At 54.8% G+C, this 20211-nt stretch overlaps 1 protein-coding gene across 5 annotated transcripts in view; it reads left to right on the forward strand.

The window, feature by feature from the left end:
• The first annotated feature begins 577 nt into the window (after window positions 1-577).
• CHST3 (carbohydrate sulfotransferase 3) overlaps window positions 578-20211 on the forward strand; it is a 33144-nt gene continuing 13510 nt past the window's right edge. For 2 of the 5 annotated variants that reach the window (XR_006607700.1, XM_004769491.3), the window contains exon 1: window positions 813-1645. The gene's annotated coding sequence lies outside the window, so the exon portion shown is untranslated. Of the gene's footprint in view, window positions 712-807; window positions 1646-5064; window positions 5510-20211 lie in introns of those variants that run through there. The other 3 variants (XM_004769492.3, XM_045083465.1, XM_045083464.1) reach the window with 3 other exon arrangements.

Raw genomic sequence — 20211 nt, forward strand, 5'->3', positions numbered from 1 at the left:
TTCCAGCCCACAGTCCTGGGTGGTGGGGGAGGGGGGCAGGACAGCTTGGGCTGGTCCCAACCCAGATAATGAACAGGGACCTCTGACTTCCCCCACCTGAGGACTCTCCCCTGGGGAAAAGTCTGGGTGGTGCTCTGTTCTGTTCTGCTTGGGTTTCTTTCTACAAATGCTGAAAATGACAGGGCAGGGAAAGTGCAGGTGTTGAGGCTTTTGTCTTTTGGGGTTTTCTGATTTCTCCTTTATAGGAAATAACTTACTGTTCTGAACCATATACTATCCCATTAAATGCCAGGACCACTGTCTTCAAGAGGCTGAATTAGCCCATGGCGCTAAGTGCTGAGTGACTCCAGAAGAAAAGCCTCCAGCCTGCATATCAAAGCCCCCTGAGCCCAGGGCACCATAGTATTCCCGCAGCAAACTGGCAGTCTCCGTCTTCCAATTCCCAGCACTTGGCCAGGCTCCTGGTGAAGTTGGCCTTGCCCCCATGAGCCCGAGCCGCCTAGCTGGGCACTGCCCCACGTGTGGGAGGCAACCCGTCCTCGCTTGTGGGCCAGCAGCACCCACCCCACCCTCCGCCTGAGGCGCCAGCTGCCCAGAAGGGTGGGAAGATAGGGCGAAGCCGCCTTGGCTGGCCCGCGAGGACCCCACTTCCTTCTGGCTTCCCTGGAGTCGCACTAAGGGAACACTTGACTGGAGCCGCGCCAGAAGGCGGTAAGGCAGGTGGGCGACCGGTGACCGCCCAGAGACGGTGTGCTCTGGTCTTTAAGAGCCCTGGGGGACCATCACTTGGACTCCCCGCCCCCCCCCTTCCCCAACCCGGCTCTGGGTCGAGAACCAGCGCAGCCAGAGGGATGTCTCTGGGGAGACAGGATGGCAGGCCGGTAATGGCTTGGGAGGCTCTGGCAGGGCGAAGCCGCGCGGTCTCCACGCCGTCTCTCCCCCCACCTACCCACCCCGGGACCGGAGCTCCTCCCAGCCTCTCTTGGAGGGGGTGGGAGATCTGAGCGGCCCCCCAGCGAATCCCCGGGGAGGTGGGCGGAGGTGCAGCACGCGGAACAAAGGCCCACAGAGGGGTCCTGGAGCGCGCGGCTCCCCGGGGACGAGGGCGGGCCCCCCTTCCTTCCCCCTCAGCTCCTCCCTCTCTTCCCCTCCTTCCACCCAGAGGCCCGGCCGGCGCGCAGCCCGAGCGGAGCCAACTTCGCCAACGGTTCCCAAGTTGCCGGGCGCGCTGTGCTGGGAGCTGGGTGGGGAGAGGAAGGAGAGGAGGAGGAGGAGGGCTCCCCGGGCGCCTTGGACGCGGTTCAGGAATCCGCCGCCGCCGCCGCCGGCCGCTCGCCGACTCGGGCCCGAGTGGGGAGGGCGCCAGGCAGGACCGCTCGCTCGCTCGCTGCGCAGGACGGCGCCCGCCTGGCGCCGCTTCCCGCTCGGCGTGCGAACCGGCCGGGCCGCGCCTCCCTCCCTCCCAGCCGCCGCCACCGCCTCCGGGGAGGGCGCAGAGCCCGGGCCGCGAGGGATCGGAGCGACCGAGCCTCTTCTGCCGCGTCCTGCGCAAAGGAGGGCAAAGTTGCGAGCGGATGCTGCCGGCGCCGGACCCCAGCCGCGGACAGTCGGATCCGCCCCCGCCGGAGGAGGCTCGGCGGCCGGGGTAAGTAGGGCGCCGGCGTCCCGGAATCGCCTCCGAGGCCCGGGCAAGGCCGCCCAGCCGTGCGCCCCCAAATCTTCCCCGTCTGGGCGGCCCTCCAAACTTTGAAGGAAGAGGGGCCGAAAGGGAGCGTGGGAGAGGGAGTTCCCGGCTCAGGGGAAACTCCACGCAGGCCCCCGCGACCCCTAGACCCAGCCCGCACTCAGATTCACAGTTGCCAGGTACTCGCAGCTCATCATTCAAGCCACAGACACACGGCGCTCGCGCTGGGAGCATACGCCACGCCGACCCGGCACACGCTGCAGGCCGAAATGTACAACTCCGGGGGCGCCGGGGTTTGGATCTTGAGACCAAGCATGCCCTCCTGCCCGCAGATAAATCCACGGTCTTTGTTTAGTGCCCCTTACAGCCCCCCAGTGAGGAGCCCCCAAAATGCTATGGGCCGGGGGAGGGGCTGTCTTGTCTTTGAAAGTCGTGGCCGGCAACCCCGAGGCTGAAAGTGGGGAGGGAAAAGCGGATACTGCAGTCGGATCTCGGGCTGCAGCAGCGAGTCCGGTGTGGAAACTTGGTGTCTTGGTGATGTGTCTGGGTGTGCGCAGCCCTTCCGGAGGCGAGGCCGGGAGAGAGGGGGGAGTGATTCACAAACTCGGGACCCAGCGTGCTGAGGTCTGTGAGCAGAATGGGGAAGGCTGCAGGCCGGTGCTGCTCAGTGCAGGACAGCTGGGTGGTGGCAGTGACAGGGCTTGCCAAGGAAAGTGCACAGACCACCAGCCCCCCTTCGGATATACTTCCTCAGAGGACCTCCAGGAGGACCTGCAGAGATTCCAGCCCTGGATGTCTGTGTGTGTGTGTACACGGGGTAGGGGATGTTGAAGACTCCTAAGGTCTGGAGGAAACCAGGGCAGTGCAGAAGCGCTATTTTCACTGCGTCTGAAGATGCGTTTGCTTTCAGATGCTCTGGCCTGGTGGCCTCAGCTGGCTTGGAATGGGCCTTCCTGCAGAGGAAGGGGCCCTGAGTGGTCTCAAGGAGCCCTGCCTGATTTGTCTGGAGATGTGGCCCAGGCAGCGTGTTCACAGTGCCATGTGGGCTGGTGCTGGGGACTTGAATCTCATCATTGGCCTGTGCTTCCTATTAAGAGGCGCAGTAGGAATGTCTCCATGTGTACATCTGGCTAAGCAGAGGATGGTGTTTGGTGTTTTCTTCCTGGCTCCTGCTGGCCTGGCTGGAAATGGGTCTCATGAAGGGTCTAGGAGCTATGTCCTCCAGCAGCAGGGGCTTGGCTCTGCAGTGGCAGCAGGTGGAGGGGTAGTCACTGAGCATAGGGTGTTTTCCTTCATGCCAGCTGGCGTGAGTTTCCCAGAGGAGCTGAACATGTCATGTTCCTGGAACTGGGATTAGAATCTCTCTTGGGGAGAGATTCCCTGCTGCCATGGGATTGAGAGCATGCAAGAATATGGGACAACCTGGCCATGGAATCACAAGGAAATGTATCATTCCCCTGCCCCTTTGTGGTCTCGGTGCTGAAATTAGCAAAGCATATGGGCAGCACCAGAACTGTGGCCCCAGATGAGAGACAGGAGTGACCAGGACTTGGCTGTCTCCAATTTCAGGTGGAATGCTGCAGCCAGTCCTTCCCTATATCACGTTCCTGCCTTGTGTCTTCTGTGAATCAAGACCTCTGTGTACATTGTTTCATTGAGCCCTACATCCCTATGAAGTTAGCGTTTTATCCCTCTTTTGCAAATTAGGAAACTGAGGCTCAGAAAAGTTAAGAAATTTTTTCAAAGTCACACAGCTGATGAGGAACAAAGCTGGGATTTGAACCTGGACAGCCTGATTCTGGAACTCAGGCTGTCTCCACCATGCCAGGCTGTCTCTATGGTCCCTACTGGTTCTCCATGACAACAAAGAAGCAACATGGGCTACTTACTAACATGGTCCTGGGGCCTCTGACTGAAGTCCTTTTTCCACACACCCTTCCCAGACTGGGTTATACCATGGGCCATAGGAAATCAAAATCTGGGTGGCTCTGGGCTGCTAGAACCTTCCATGTAGGACTGGAGTCTGGAAATGACAAGAGATTCAGAAGTGACTAGAGGGAGATACTTTAGTAATTCCAGTGAGAGATGATTTGCTGCTTAGTGGAGAAGTGGGGACAAAGCTGCCACTTGTGACCATATAAGTGATAAGTTTGGGTTTGTGAGAAACGGCCAGGCAGACATTCTCAAGTGGATTATTATATTCCTTCTTTCTTCGGCCCTGACCTGGAAATCTGTCCGACAGGGAAATCAGCCCTCACCTGCCACCTCCTGCCTGGTGACCGTAAAGGAACATGTAGTAGCTGTCCTTCCCATGCCTGCTGCATGCCCAGGGGCGGTTTCTGGTCCCCAGAGAGATGGGTGGGGCAGAGCTGGGGTGGGGGTGATAACATGTCCCATAGAGGGACAGCAGTCACTGTCCCCACTTTACAGATGCAGACATGAGGCTCAGAGAGGTGCAGTGGTCACGAAGCTACGGAACTGCAGGCTGTGCTGCCTCCAGGCACCCCTGCAGGCGCTTTTAGGGGTGACTGTCCTCAGTCTGGTTGGTACTCTATACCCCAAAAGGGCCAAGAGGGGTGCCTCTCATGGCTCTGCCCAAGGTGTCTATACACAGGAAAAATGTAACCTTAAATAAGGAGCAGAGCTTGACCACTACCCAGCAGGCCCTGTGCACCTTCCCCAGGAAGCCAACGTTGGGGAGTCCAAGAACATTGACCGAGCTGAGCTGTAGGTATTAGAACCCTCTCCTGCCTCCACTGCTGAGTGGTCATGCTGGCCAGGGTAGAAGTTGGAAGACTGGGTGTGGAGAGAAGCTGCCAGGGACAGGGGGTGCTCATCTTTGTACCCTGGCTCTATCCCAGCATCTGAGACATGAACGTACTTGGGGACCATGGTCAGGGGATGGGTGAAGCCCAGGGAGGGGCTGCGGGCGAGCGCCTCTGCTGGGAAGTCATAAAGCAAGGGAGCCAAGGGAATCCTCGCCATGAGGAAAGGCTCACAGAGGTCTCTGCCTGTCATGAAAAGAAAACAGCTCTGCGTTTCATTCCTTAAACAGAATAAGAAATGTCATCTCTTCTCTGATGACTAAATACGAGATAGAATGCTGCTTGTTCTGCCTGAGCATGTGGCTTCCACGGCTGGGGGTGGGGTGGTCCCTGGCCTGCGGGACCGTGCTGGAGGTAGACACATTCAGTCTTGGGTTCTGTTGCCCCAAATCTGGCCAGTTGCTCCCCCCACGCTTATGCACCGCCATGGAGAGAGGAGGCAGGCAGGCAACGGCACCCCCTCATTCCTCCCCATCTTGCCTCTCCCCTCCACATTTCCCCTACCCGCCCCCCCCCCCGACTTGCTCCACAAAGATGGCTGTGTGCTACAGGTCTGTGGGTTTCTCTGGGCCCTGAGACATTTATCACTGGGGTTCTAGAGGACTCTGAAAAGGATTTGGAGGAAAGTGTGGAAAGTAAATAAGCCAGTTCCCAGTTGAGCATCTCCTGAATACCACAAGTAAACAGCCCTCCCAGAGGCCAGCCTGGGAAGCTCTGTGTTGGCCTCCCATGGTTGCACCTGGCTCACTGGCTGCTTTCACCAGCTCCCCCCTCCCTCCCCTCTCCCTGTCCAGCCCCTCCTTGACTTGGGAGCCTCAAAAGTCAGGGAAGCAGACTGCTGGCCTGTCCTTGTGCTGTGAGAGGTTGGCGCGTGAGCTGTGGGGACCAGGAGGAACATGAGGGAGGAAAGGGCGCCTACAGGGCCCACTCAGCCCTGCTCCATCTGAAAGTCTCCTGGCGTCGGCTCCACTCAGCGAGGCGGAGGGTGGTCTCCCAGTGGGTGAGTTGGACTTTGGTGGTAGAGAATGATGGGGCTTTTTCCAGTTTTGTGGCACCTGATGAAGTTTTGTGTCTTAAATGTCTAGAGTAGATGGACCAAAGCTAATTCTCCCCTCTTGTGCACCCCTCCCCACAAAAGGTGGGGCTCACATGTGAAGAAACCCTTCAAACCTGTACATTTACCTTGAAAGGCTTTGGGGACTAACTTGAATGTTAAGGTTCTTTGCTTATGGCTGGAGTCATATCAGATTAGGCCCTATCAGCTTAGGGTGCTGGTAGTGTAAGTTCACACCAGAGGTTTCAAGGAGCTTGAGCACCAGTGTAAGTTGCTATGTCTATAGGGGTAGGAAGCAAATTCATGATCACTTAATAACTCCAGTGCATTTAGTTGACTGACTGTAAAACCCAGCAGCGTCTGGTGAAAAGGGAGAACCAGGGCTCTGGGTGGGGGGAGCTCCTGACTGGGACGCAGAAATGGCTGAGGGGCCTTTCCATTGCATGGGACTGTACCGAGCTGGGTTGGCAAACTGGAACCTCCGGGATCTGGGGAGCAGACACTGCTGGGAGGCTCTGGGTCCCGCCTCTGGCTGGGAAGCTTGGGGGGCATTTGGTTGTCATGCTGCTGCCAGGCTGCTGAGAGAGAATTGGGGTGAGCGCCGTAACTTGCACCCTGGGGGGAGAGAAGCTGCATACCACATACTCACAGGCCATGACATTATCACAGGCTGAAACACACACACACACACACACACACACACACACACACACACACACACATAGGTCCACCACCCACAGATATTTCAGTAAATACCTGGGCACATTATATACCAAAACATTTGTAGGTACAACACAATCATCCCAAATTAGTAATGGTTAAGAGCACATATCCTAAAGCCGGAATGCTTGCAGTCCTGCTTAGTAGCTTGTGACCTTGGGCTAGTTACTTAACCTCTCTGGGCCTTAGTTTCTTAATCAGTAATAGGTCATAGGTAATAGGGCTGTCAATGAATTGATAATATGTGAGGAGTTTAGAAGTGTACGGAGAACTAGGCCAGTGTTAAAGTATGATTCACCACAACCTCTGCCCCAGATACTCAGACTCAAGTTCACAAGACTTCTCAGAGAGGTACCCACAGACTTGTCAGTGAGTGGAATCAAAACCTTTGTATGTACTTTTGGAGCCCTGATTCTCAGAATGTGTGCCATTTGCTGTACTGGACTCAAACTAGAATTTATGAGGAAAATAATTTCATGCTCCCTCAGAAAGCTCATTATTTTAAAACGGTGTTGGTACTAACACCCCCGGAAAGGGTGGAGATTCCTTTAGCAGCAAGGGTTTTCAGACTAGGTTCCACGGAGCCCCAGAATGCAGTGGGGACCCTTCAGAGGCCTGAGGGGAGGAGGCTCCAGGCCTCTCCCCACCTGGTGTGTTGTACACACCGGGCTTCTGAGGGAGGTTCTGGTTCAGAAGAAGGCTCTACAGCTTCTCCATTTGAAAGCCCCCCCTCTCCAGGCGGACTTGCTTCTCTTCCTGCGTTTGTGAGTGCCTGTTCACACTCGCCCAGCGCCGGTGAGAGCCCACGCAGCCACCTGACGTGCTGTCTCAGGCCTCCCCCACTCTTTTTCCCCACTCTCCTCCCTTCCCTCCAGCTGCCTCACCATCTGCAGGATTCTGGAAGGTGCTGAGGGGTCTGAGCCAAAGCAGCGCTATCTGAGGAAATATTTTGAAAACAGACTTGGCCGCCCCCTGGCTGAGATGGCACCAATTTTCAGCAAGGCATTTCACAACTCGCATCAGGCCTAAGGCACGTGAGCTGGGCCATGGGGGCCTGGCTCTGCTCTGGACACAGCCCGGGGTTCATCACTGCAGGGTCAAAGACAACCTACCTGAAGAGGCCCGAGATAGAAACCTAGCACCTGTGAGGAAGGGGAAGTCAGCCTCGGTCCGTGGGGCAGAATGAAGAACTGAAACACCCGTGACCGGGAAGGTCAGGCCCGTCACGGTCAGGCCCGTCACTGGGGCTGTTTTTTATCTGAGAAGAGCTGTTTGCTTTCCACACGTTCCTCCTGCCCTCTGGTGCAGGTGTGGTGCAGGTGCCTAGTGGTCAAGTACACAGGAAGCCCGACAGGGACTGTACCCTTCAGGCCTCCCTGGCCTGCACTCACTTGGTTCTCAACAGGAAGCTCGTTGGGGAGGCACCCTGGGATTGCCATTTCGCAGACAGGCGCCCAGAAGCCCATAAGCAGGAGAGGTGGCCTGCATCCCTCGACTGGTGTGAGCAGAGCGGAGCCACGCTCCGAGCCCCGCCATGTGTGAGCCACACCGCCAGAGCTGCAGCCTGAGAGGACAGTCACTTCATCACGGGCCGGGCCAGACTGCTGCTTTCTGACCTGGCGGCTCAGGGGAGGCTGGCTTCCGGGGTCGCCACAGCCCTTCGAGGGCCCTGTGGGTGGAAGTTCTAGCCCCGGCCCACCCCCACTTGCACAGAGCACTCCTGATGGTAGGAGGGCCTCTTCTGCAAGGCCGACCATCGGCTGATCTGATCGCTGCTTCCCCTTGGCAATGACCTGGGCTCAGGAAGTGGCACAGATGGCAGGGGAAGAGATTTAAACTGGCAAGGAGGAGCTGGCAGGTTAGGGGTGTTCCAGCAAGACAGACCCCCATCCTGGAGTAGGTGCTGAGCTGCTCTGGGTGCCGGTGGCTTCCACGGGCCCTGTGATGTGGATCACATGGCCCAACCTCCCTTCCCCTTGTCTGCACTGTTCCCTGTTCCATACTGTCCTCATTCCCCAGACGCAGGCATCCTGCTCTCTGTAGCCTCTCCAGCCTCTCCTTCCTTCCTTGTGGCCAGCTCCCATTCAGCCTCTGGCCTCCGCTTGAGTGTCCCCTGCTGCGGGTAGTGAGCTCTGTGAGAACAGCATCTGTCTTGCTCCCCTTGGTGTCCCCCCTGAGGCCCCACCTGACTGTGGAACCAAGAGCAACAGATGGGACATGAAGCTTCACCATGCAGGATAGGACAGTATCCATTCTCCGAGGGTGGTAGGGGAGAGATCGGAGTCTGGGCAAGGTAGGGGGAGTCGTGCAAGTTGGAGGAAGCAACTGATGTGGACCAGAGGCTTTGTGTGGGACTGGGTGGAAACAGGAGAGTGGGACCCTGGGCACATGAACCTGATGCAGGCATTATCCTATGTGCTGGGCTGGGCTGGGGTCCTGACAATGGGCCTGAAACCCTCCTAGAGGCGCCTTTGAATTAGGTGGGGTGGTGGGTGCTCCACTGCTCAACCCCATCAGCAAGTGGTTCTCAGGTCTGTCCCCTTATGGAAGGATGTCTTTCCAGCCCCTCCAGCTCCTCCAGGGTTCAGACCTGCCCCCCAGACAATGTAGGCCTTCCAGCAGAGAAGAGGAAGCCCAGCAGGCACGCTGCCTGCTAGGGCTGGTTCTAGCTGCAGCCCTCAAGATGTTCTTGCAGAAGTAGGGGGTTCCCCCCGAGTGCTAGATTCTCCTCCCCACCACCCAGGGAGCACACATTAGGTGCTTCAGCCTGGGCCTCGCCTGTGCAGGTACTGCATGCCCGCTCAAGCCCGACACTGTGCAGGGTGGCCTGGGGGTGGCAGAAGGTGCCCCCAACGCTGGAAGGGGAGAGGAGACTTGGGTACAGATAACGACCTTCAGGTCGAGCTGTGATGAGCCCACAGAGGTGGGCTGCTGGCAAGAGAAGGGGAGCCCTGCTCCTCACCTGCTGTGTGACCATGGTCAAAGTGCTTCACCTCTCTGTTCCTCAGCTTTCTGGGCTGTAAAATGGAGATGTAACAGTACCTATCACATGGGGGTAATAGGAAAATAAAATGTGTCCCTATACAAGTGTTCAGAGCAGTGACTCCCGTACAGTAAACATTGAGAAGAATGAGCTATTTTTTCTTATTTCTTAAATAAATGCCGCTAGAGAAGTCAACTGAGGTCAGATCATCGAGGCCCTAGAATGGCGTACTTTCCATTTGCTAAGCGCCTGCTTCGTGCCAAGTAGTTACAGACCATCTCACTAAGACCCGTACAGCCCAGCAAGGTTGTTAGCCATGTGTCCATTTTCCAGATGAGGAAACTGAGGTTCAGAGAGGCAGGTTGACCCACCCTAGACCACTTGGCCAGGAGAAGTCTGAGGCAGTAACGAAATCCAAGTCTGTCTGGCAGTTTACTCTGTCCGTGTGGAGATTGGAGAGACATGACAGAGGCAGCATGGGGGTCACAGCCCGGAGCAACTGCCCTTATGCTGTAGTCATGGGCCCCTGGGGAAAGGGGGGGACAGGAGAGGATGGGGAAGGAGAGATACCTTGCAAGCCACAGGGAGGGCGGGGTGGCACGGAGACAGGGAGGCCTTGAGGCCACAGCACACAGCTTACCATTTACAGCCTAGGGGCACTACTGAGTCATTCTGGGAAAGCATGACCTCATGGTCTGCCGCCTACCTGCCAGTCTGCTCTCTTGCCCTCTGGCCCTCTGATGACCGTGTGCCTAAAGTCCTGCAAGGGACCCTCCGGCCCCGAGTAGCCGGGCCAGATCAGCTTCCTCCCACCCCCTTACTCATAAGCTTTGCTGTGGCAGAAGCTTCCAGAAGTGGTGATAGGCATGAGGAACTTCCAAAAGTATATCCTTGCCAGGCCTCTGATTGGAAGTCTGGGCATTCCAGTGTTGGAAGCACTTTTAAAAAAGTAAAGCCTGGTTGAGCTGTGTCCCCAGCACTCTGCCAGGTCCTAAAGGCCTCTGCCTTCCTGGTAGGTACAGTTATCTGAGAGCTCTTTACGGACTAAGCATTCTTAGGCTGAGTGATTTATTTTCATCAGTCTTACTGCATGAGGTACCCCTATTTTACAGATGCCAACACTGAGGCCTAGAGAGGGTAAGTGACTTGTCCAAGGTCACACAGCCAAACTGCAAATCTTCAGCTGTCCAACTGTAGCTGTGCCTATGCTTTTAGCCACTCCACGATCCAGCTGCAAAATGAAGTGAGTCACAGGAGGTAGGGTGTATGAACCCAGGCCTGCCAAATGGCGCGGCGCAGACAGGAAGTGCCCAGAGAGTTTTCATCTTTCAGTAGTGTGAATCACTCCCCAGAGTTTCATGGAGATGTTGATCTCCAAGGAAGTGGCAGAAAGCACCCAGCTCCTTGGCCGTGCAGACCCTGATTATGTGGCCCTTCAGAGGTGTATCTTACCTCTCTGGAAGGAACACAGGCATGCAGGGTGTGTCTGTTCTGGTTTTGGTGGGCCAGACCTGGAAAAGGAGTGTGAGTCAAGAGAGGGGCTGAGCGCCAGCTTCCTCAGCCTCGCCCGCAGGCGAAGGATGCCAGGCTGTAGCAGCTGCTGCTGGGGCTCCCAGCTCCGCCCACCCCAGCCCGCCCCAGCTGCCCTAGCTGGAGCCCAGCCTGTGCAAAAGGGTGCCCTCCCCCTCCACAACCTCATGAGGGAGGCACAGTTAGCCCCATCTTCCAGGTGAGGACACTGAGGCTTAGAGAGCTTTTCTGGCTCACCTGAAATTCCTTTGGCTGGAAAGGGGAGAAATGAGACTGTGAAGTCTTCTGTCTACAAGGACAGGAGCAGGGAGCTAGCCTCCCCTCTGACACGGGTGACACGGGTATCGGTCAGCTTTGTTCTCAGGCTTGCATTTCGGATTCATTCTGCAGTCACTGGGCTCGAGAATGACCCTCTGGGGTGAAAGAAGAGTATGAGTTACCATTTTCCCAGGAGCACTTTCGAAGCCTAGGGGCCCTCTGCAGGCTTCCAGGCTTCCAGGCTGGGCCCTTTCCCCAGCAGAGCGCCCGCCCCACCTTAGTGGGCCTGGCCTGGAAACAAAGGGCCTCCACCAGATAACCTGGCTTAGGGGTTAACCTGGCATGTGACTCAACGGACAGGGGCCAGATTCTCAGGGGTCCCTAATCCCCTTTTTAATGCCCAAGTCCCAGGTTAGCTCACCCCCAGGGGCCCTCCCCACAGATATGTGGGGATCCCCCAGGGTTCCATGGTCTTGCAGGGTGGTTCCTCCTGACCCTGCCCTCCCCTTAGCCCTCAAGACCCCTTGGCTTCAGGGGTGGCTATCCCCCCCACACACCCAGAAGGGAGGGGACCCTTCAGGTATTCCCTCCAAACACCACAATAAGAATTTCTGGGCAGTTGTCACTTTTCTTGCAGGGAAAGTAGACTTAAGTTTGACTGTAGGGGCTGTCTCACTTCTCGTTGTCTCCGGATTGTCCTTTCTGGCTTAGCCTCGGCTTAAATTCAAAGGCCTGTTAAAATGTCTTCCAAGTGAGAGTCTCACCCCAAAAACTACTTTGCCTCTATTTCTATAGGTAGAAAACTGTTGCTTGCTTTTAATGTTTGTTTTTTAGTTTGATTAAATTTTATAAATTAAGTAATACATGCCCATGGTACACAATAGGAGAGGTACATATGGATAGAAGGTGAAAGGCACAAGCTGGAGAGTAGCTGTCCCGGACAGTCAGTGTGACCCCTGCCGCGGGGTCATTGCTAAGCTGGTGGGTGCTCCCTCCCAGGCTGTGCTGGCAGCCGCATCCCAGCCCCCCTCAGCAGTCACCTTGGACTCCACTCATGAGACACAAAGGCCCCCGCAGCCCCAGCATCCCCCTTAGCTTCCCAGGGTGGCTTTCTCCTGCATTCCCAGCTGCCTCTTCCATTTTCCCCTCTTGTCTGGCTGGACTGGGGCCTGCAGCCGTGGCCTGGGGGGTCAGGGCCCCACGCTGGTGATCTGACCAGACATCCTGCCTCTTGGCCAGCCTGAGAGCAGGTTCAGGGTCCCCTAGGTGCTGGGGCTCACACGGACAGGTCCACCCTTCACTGCCATTCCTGGTGAGACTGAGGGTGACCTAGGCCTCCCCTGCTCCTCTCATCTCCCCCCTCCCCTCCCTTCCTCTCTGCATCCTTCCCTTCTTTCCTGACATATTTATGTGGTGCTATATAGCAAATGTTAACTCGAATTCATAAGAGTGGAGCAAGTTAGAGAAAGAAATAGTGCCAGGAGAGCAGTGTGCTGGAGATTTAATGTCAGCAGACCCTGCCCTTCATGCCTTGGCCTTGCGTCTCCAGCTGGGTGACCCTGGGCAGGTTGCTTAGCTTCTCTGAACCTTACACTCTCCTCTGGAGAATGAAGGCAAGGGTGGGGGTAAAAATCCATGCTGGGTACAGGGCTGGCCTGAGGACCAGGAGGAGCAAAAGGGCTTCTAAGGAGGAAAGGGTGACAGAGGTGTGTGTTTGGGGAGGGGGGTGTGCAGTGCTGTACCTCTCTGGAGGACTGGTTATGGCTGTGGGGACTAGATCAGGGAGCACCCTGGGGACCGTGGGATTTGGGCTCCGCCTTAGGTAGATTTTGACCAGGCACAATGGCCCCTTAGGCAGCTTGGCCCTGGGCTTCATGGCTGCCTGCCCTACCATGGGAATGCCTTTTCTTGTCTCTATTTCTACGCAGAAATGGACCCTTAGCTTTGTATTTTTTTTTTTTTTAAGGAATGAGTTTAGAGTTTTTATATTTGTGTTAGATGCTTACTAAGCAAAATTCAAGTAAAAGGGGCAAATAGCAGAAAGCAACGACTCATCCCTCAGTCCCACACCCAGATGTAACCAGGTAGCTATTTCGTGCTCATACTTCTCTAGGCACATCTACATAGAAGAGAGGGCAGTAGAGAGGCAGAAGGTTTTTTTTTTTAATTTATTTTTAATTGATTATTTATTTATTTAATTTATTTTTTGAGAGAGAGAGAGAGCCCATGTGTGCCAGCTGGGGGGAGAGGGGGCAGAGGGAGAGGAAGAGGGAGCCTATCAAGCAGACTCCCCAGCCACTCTCCAAATCTAGCTCCTTGTCCAGTGAATTCTTCCCTGGGGGTTGGCCTGGCTTTCTCCCTGGGGAGGTCCTGTATAGAGAGGCAGAAAGTTTTATAAACCTGGGGAAATGCACAGTTTAGTTTAATTTTTAGGCCAGTGTTCTAAGGACACTGTGTGTGCCCCGAAGCAGCCCCTCTCATCTGTTGCCCGTGTCTATGAGGATAGTGTGGTGGGGACGGGGTGGGGGGTGGGAGGGCTGCTTGGAGGCGGGGGTAAACCCAGATGCTCTGCCCTTTAAAACCTCCCGATACAGACCAATTACAAAAGGGGAGCCGGTTGAAGTTGGTACATACCAGCTCCAGAACAGTGGTTTTCAATCTTTCGACCAAAACCTCAGACAAAGGTACACAGAACTGAAACAGAAGTCTCATGGAGAGACTTTTCAAATTTTCAGTTCTACACCATTCTGGCTAACTTTTTTAAAAAAGCTCATTGACCTACCAAATTGATTGTGAGCTAGAGTTTGAAAACTATTCCCCCAGAAGAGTGATCTTCAAACTTTACACCAAACTCACCTGGAGAGCTTCCTGGAACCACTTGCTGTGCCCACCCTCCTGAGATTCTAGTTGGAGAGGTCTGTGGAGGGCCCCGAGAATGTGCATTTCCACCAAGCTTCCAGGTGCGGCGGCTGCTGCTGGCCCCAGACCCCAACTCAGATCCAAAAGACAACCAAGATTGTCTTTTAAGGCCCTGTACTCTCAGTAGACACTTTTCAAGAGGGTTTGCTTTAGTCAGCAGATGAGAACCGCTGATGGATAACACAAGAATTTGGGTCTCTGACATGTTTGGAGGGTGCCGGTCAAGCAGTGTCTTCAGGATCTTAAATACCACTCTCCTGAAATCCAGCTCACGCTGTTAATACCAAGTCCAAATGCAGAAACCGTATGCGAAGCAAAGGCACATTTATGCCCAGCCCCGGTTGAATTACCTACCTCTTAAATCCCCAGCAGAACATAAAACCCTCCCAGCCCTTTTGAAAACACTGTTCCTCTATAGGCAATGAAAGGTGCCATTTACCATGTAGATTTCACCTTTTCTGGTTTTTTAAAGGGAAGAAGGTAAGTCAAGCATGACCACCTCACGGAGAAAGCGGTTTCCCCTCCCTCTGGTTGGGGTCTGTTAGGTTTCAGTGGCTGTCCCTGGGTCCCCAGCTTTCCCCGGAACCTCTTCCTGGCACAGCAGGGAAGCCCGTGCGACAGCACTGGGGCCTGGGGCCTGGCTAGGTTTTAAGCTGCCTCTGCTCCTCCAACCAGGGAACTCTCAGCCCCCACTTCTAATCCTCCCCCTTCACAGCCTTGGGGCCCCCTCCCCAGCCTTACAGTCCTCTAGAAGCCAGCCCTCAGCTGGGAGCAGCCTCGTGAGGGAGGGAAGTGTTAAATGGGCACAGAGCCCCTCTGTTCCCACTAACAATGGCCCGTTGATGACTGGATTCTGCCCAGGGCGGGCCCCCTTGACTGGACTTCGGGGAGGAGGACCGACTCCAACACCCGCCTCTCCCAGGCAGCCATTTCTGGGTGTGAAGTGGATCGAGTCCTCGGCCTCTGGCCACAGAACCTCATTCTTCAGGCCTTGAAGCGACAGTGAGAAACCCACTCACCCCTCCTATCCTATCCCGGGGGCAGTTCGAGGCCCCGGGAGTGATTCAGTTCTGTGTAATTCAACAAACATCTATTGGACAGTGGCTGGGCATGGAGGCTCAGTGCTACGTAGCTGTGGGGAGTAAAAATAATGGCTGACATGAATTCAGTGCCTCTTAGAGTCACCCCCATCCCTGGCTGCCCAACAGAGTCCCTAAGGAGCTGCTACAAGTTCCATTGTGCAGCCGCTGCCCCCACCCATCTTCAAGAGTGCACCGCAGGCCCTGATATTTTGTAAAAGCTCTCAGAGGGATCCTCATTCCCAGCTGGGATTAAGCATCCTGGGCCTCTTACTGGTTAGACGCTAAGCTTGCTAGGCATGGAACCAGTCGGCCCCATTTCATGAGGGAGGTGCTTGTGGGAGGCTGAATACCGGCTTCCCGAAGATGTCTACACATAATCCCCCCCCTCCACCCGGAGGTTGTGTTACTTCTCAAGGTCAAGGGACTTGGCAGTGGAACTAAGTTAAGGATTTTGAGATAGGGAGATGACCCCAGATTATCCAGGGGGCCCAACGTCAGCATACAGGTCCTGAGAAGAGGGAGATTCAGCATACAGGTCCTGAGAAGAGGGAGATAAGAGGACAGAAGAAGTCAGAGTGATGCCTGAGGAAAGCGATTCAACCAGTCGTTGCTAGCTTGGAAGACGGATGAGGGGGCCATGAGCCATGGAAAGCAGGTAGCTTCTGGAAGCTAAGCTGCAAAAGTCAAGGAAGCAGATTTTCTCCCTAGGGCCTCTAGAAGGAAGGCAGGCCTGTGGACACCCTCATTTTAGTCCAAACTGGTCTTGGACTTCTGACTTTCAGAACTCTTCAGGTGAATAAGTACATGTTGTTTTAAGCCGCTGAGTTGATGGTGGTGCGTTAGTGGCTACAGGGAACGAATACGGGCCTCTTCCTAACTTTTTACCGATGAGGCACAGAGAGGCGAGGCAGTCAGCTGGGGTCACGAGGCTAGTGAGCGGCTGAGCTGGAGCAGGAAGAACCCATCACTTGATGTCCCCCACCTCACCGCCCTCCCTCTTTGCCAGAGAGATATGCATCCGAAGGCCCACCCCACTGCGCTCTTTCCTGTGTCCTTTGTTAATGGTGGGGCTCATTCGGCTGGGGAGGGTTGAGGGGAGGGGGGTTGGGCAGGTGAAGGAAAGCTGGGGTGGGCCAGGTTGGCCCCCAGGTGGAATGCCACATTCGTTTTTTGGTGGTTTCTAAAGATTTTAGTTACCTATTTGGCAGAGATCACAAGTAGGCAGAAAGGCAGGCAGAGAGCGCTGAGCAGAGAGCCCGATACGGGGCTCGATCCCAGGACCCCGAGATCATGACCTGAGCTGAAGGCAGAGGCTTAACCCACTGAGCCACCCAGGTGCCCCAGAATGCCACATTTGAACTGGATTCTGGAAAAGCGGAGCCACAGGCACTATACCCCCATCTTCTCTGCTGCCTGTCATCACACCGTCTCTCAGGGCCACTCTGCCTCTGGGATCTGGCCGCTGGCCACAAGCCGGCCGCAGGCTTGGGCAGGAGCAGCAGCCTTCTACTCAGCTGTCACCCTCAGCCAGCAACAGCTGCTTATCTGGGACAGCCAGCGAGATCCCATCTTCCGGGAAGCCAGCAAAGGCCTTGTGCCTTCAAAGGATGTTTCTTCCAAGACGCCAAGAACCTTGTGTTGGAGGTCACGTGTGTCTCTTTGAGGCGTGTGAGGCAGGCAGAGTCTAGAGAGTTGTCCAAAGTCACACAGCAAGTAGGTGACAGGTCCTGGCAGACCAGTTCCCGGCCTGGAACTCTGAGCTGCCTGCTACCGTGCCGCTCCCATGACTGGGTTAAACCTGCTGTCTCAGTGATAGGACACAGTAGTTGCGTTCCTGAACCATGGAGCCAGACTGCCTGGGTTCAAAACCCAGCTCTGCCTTGTGCCCGAGGACAGGTGTTTGTCCTCTCCTTGCCCTAGGTGGGGGTGAGGGGTAGCAGCGAGGAGGGTGCTGCCCCACCTTCCTCCTCCGGTTGTGCTGAGGACCAAATTCCTTTACGCGTGTGAAGTGCTTGGAAGTGCCTCGTTCACGTTCACGGTCCGTGCTAGCTCATCATTATTCAGCTCCTCTAAGACGGGGACTGTGTCTCTCCCTCCCTCTGCCGCCAGCACCTTGAGCCCTGCATGACCCAGAGCAAGTACTCTGCAAATGAGTTAACGGGTCCTGCCCTATCCCCAGCTTTTATCATCCAGAGGCTTACTAGGTACTTTACTTGACTTTCAGCTTTTTACAAGTTCCTCCTTAGATCAAACCCTCCTCCTGCTCCTCCTTGACTGGGAGCTGTACCAAGGTTTGAAAGCAGCCGGAAGCTTGCTCCACTCCTTGGTAAATCCCAGGAGTGGTTCAGAGATAACCCAGAGGTCCCATGTTCTCACCGTTGAGTGCCCGTGTTACACCATTGCCAAGGCTGCACCTGGCCAGCCTGCTGAGCTCTCCCTGGGGGGGTCTCTGGGCCCGGTGGCAGCTCCGTTTGCACACTAAGTCTCCTGTAGCCTCACATGGACCCACTGCTTGCTCCCAGTGTCTCTGCTCCTACTTAGAGTCCATGCCAGGCCTTCAAGCTGGTGGTAGGTTAGGCGCTGTCACAGACCGTATGGGTCCCTCACGTCGCCCCTTTCTCTCTTCCCTGCTGTGAGGATGGGGCTTCCTCATCCTCACTCAGCCTCCCCCACAAAAAGCCCCCAAGCATATCCTTGCACATGAACAGACCCCAGGGGTATGGCCAGTTGTGGTTCTACAAAAAGCCAAGCTCAGGGGTACAGTTTGGATTCAACTCATCCAGTCTCTGCCCCAGGACAGCCACTCTGGTCAGTCTTACTGCCTGCCTCCAGCTGTATTTCCAGAGTCCCCTTTCGACCCTGCCTCTGTGATAAGAGACTTTTTCCTTTCCTTCTCTTTTCAGTTAAGCTTTTTATGTTTTTTAAGTTTTTCTTTTCATTTCAGTGAGTTAACATGCCGTGCTGTATTCGTTTCGGGTGTGCAGTATACTGGTTCTGTAATTCCAGACATCACCCGGTGTTCATAATGGCAGGTATAGTCTGTCCTCCCAAATTGTTAAATGTTCTCAGTTTTGAGATCATTACAGATACACATGAAATTTTAGGAAATCATGTAGAAAGATCCCATGCACCTAGTTCCCCACGTAACATCTTGCAAAACTCTCGCCCAAGTTCACAGCCAGGGCACTGACATTGACTGACACATAAGATAGAGCACCACAGAGGTCCCTCGTGGCACCCTTTTTATAGCTGTAACCACTTCCCGCCTGCCCCCACGCCTGCCTTTGCTCCTGACAGTACTGATCTGTGCTTCTCTCTTTACAATTTCATCATTGCTAGAATTTGACATAAAAGGGATCATGCAGTCTGTAACCTTTGGAGACTGGCTCTTTATTTTCACTCAGTACCCCCGACATTCATCTAAGTTGTGTGTAATACTCAAAGCACAGAAAGGTTTGAAGTCTCCCAAGAAAGGTCAGTAAGTAGGCTAGAGTGGGAAGGGGCTCCTGAGCTTGTGCATTGAGAGCTTTTGCCTACCCAGGGGTCCCAGAAATGCTGTAGTGGAGTTAATCTTTGCAAAGGGGCAGAGTAAGATGGGAAAGCTGTGTGACCATAAGGAAAGGCAACCCCGTCCCCCTCCCCCCCCACAGCTGTCGAGGGCTTCTCCTGAACATGTTCACCTCTGATGCACCCACAGGCATGGATACAGACTTGCATGCATTTCTGGTTGAACTGTTGCAGAGCAATCAGACTAAAACAAAGGCTTCCAAGCCCACGAATGAGCACAGAAATTTGTAGTAATGAGCATGACCAAAATGGAAATAATAAACCACATGAGGGAGGGAAGAATAGAATTCCATGGCTTAGAGATTCCTAGCCTTCTTCGGCTATCCCCCTAAAGTAAAAGTGACCCCTATTTGACACCTGTGTCCACCCTTTCTCATCCTACACACGTGGCAGACATCACTAATCAACATCACTAATCATTCTGGCTCATGGTGAACAAGCTTGACCTCAGTCTTCTCAAAGAGCTCTAGGCAGTCAATACCAATTGATTGGCGTTGGGTCACCAGTTGAGGACTGCTTGCTGTGCACAGCTTTAGTGCATTCCCTGGGTGGGGCGGGGGGGAGCATGAGCGGGGGGAAGGGTAGAGGGAGAGTCTTAAGCAGGCTCCACACTCAGCATGGAGCCCAGCGTGGGGCTCGATTCCATGACCCTGAGATCACGACCTGAGCTGAAACCAAGAGTCAGATGTTTAACCGACTAAGCCACGCAGGTGCCCCTATAACCACTCCTTTTCTTTGGAAAGAGTAACCAATAAACATGGTAAATTCAAACCATACAAGAAGGTATATGCAAACAGTGGGTCCCCATTCCCACCCCTGTGTCCCAGTTCCCCTCAACCACTCTCAACCAATTTCTTGTTTTCCTCTCTAGGGACAGTGTGCATACCAGCATGGCTGTGTCCCCACCCCGACTTTACACAGATACCACAGGACCTCACACACTCTTGTCCCGTGTTTGTATCCCTTGTATCTTGACCAGCCTTTCCCATCAGCCCATACACAGCTGCCTCTCTTTTTAACCCCAGCATAGTATTGCACTGACAAGTGGACCCTCATTTATCTTGCTAGCTTTTTGTTTGGGTTTTTATGTTTGTGCCTGTCAACAGACTTGAAGGTTATTTTCAGCCTTCTGCAGTCACGAACGGTATACTGTTATGTGTGGCCTTGTTCGGACTGTGCTCATGGAGCTGCAGGATGAATTTTCTGGAAGTGGAACTGCTGGGTCAAAGAGCGTGCACACTTAGAGTTGGGATGGTTGTGCCAATTTGTCCTTCAAGAAGAACACTCCAGCAGCATGACGAGAGAATCCTGTCTATTAGTTAGGATGCAGCAGGCCATGTTGCAGTAACAGATCCTCAGATCTCAGTGGCTTCACCCAACGAAAGCTTATTTTCCCCTCACGCCACCTCTGCTTCAGGTTGGGGGGCTTCCCTGTCCGCAGCTCAGGACCTGGGCTGAGGCAGCTGGAACCTGGGGTCTCCAGTGTGGCTACGGCAAGAGAAGAGAAGGCCTGAGGGGCATGTGGGTTCCCCTGAAGGACCAGGCCCTGAAGCAGCTCATGTCGCTTCCACCCACATCCCGCTGATCCC

Source organism: Mustela putorius, unplaced genomic scaffold (genome assembly GCF_011764305.1).
Source record: "Mustela putorius furo isolate JIRA1106 unplaced genomic scaffold, ASM1176430v1.1 tig00000698_pilon_pilon_pilon, whole genome shotgun sequence".
Lineage (NCBI taxonomy): Eukaryota > Metazoa > Chordata > Mammalia > Carnivora > Mustelidae > Mustela > Mustela putorius.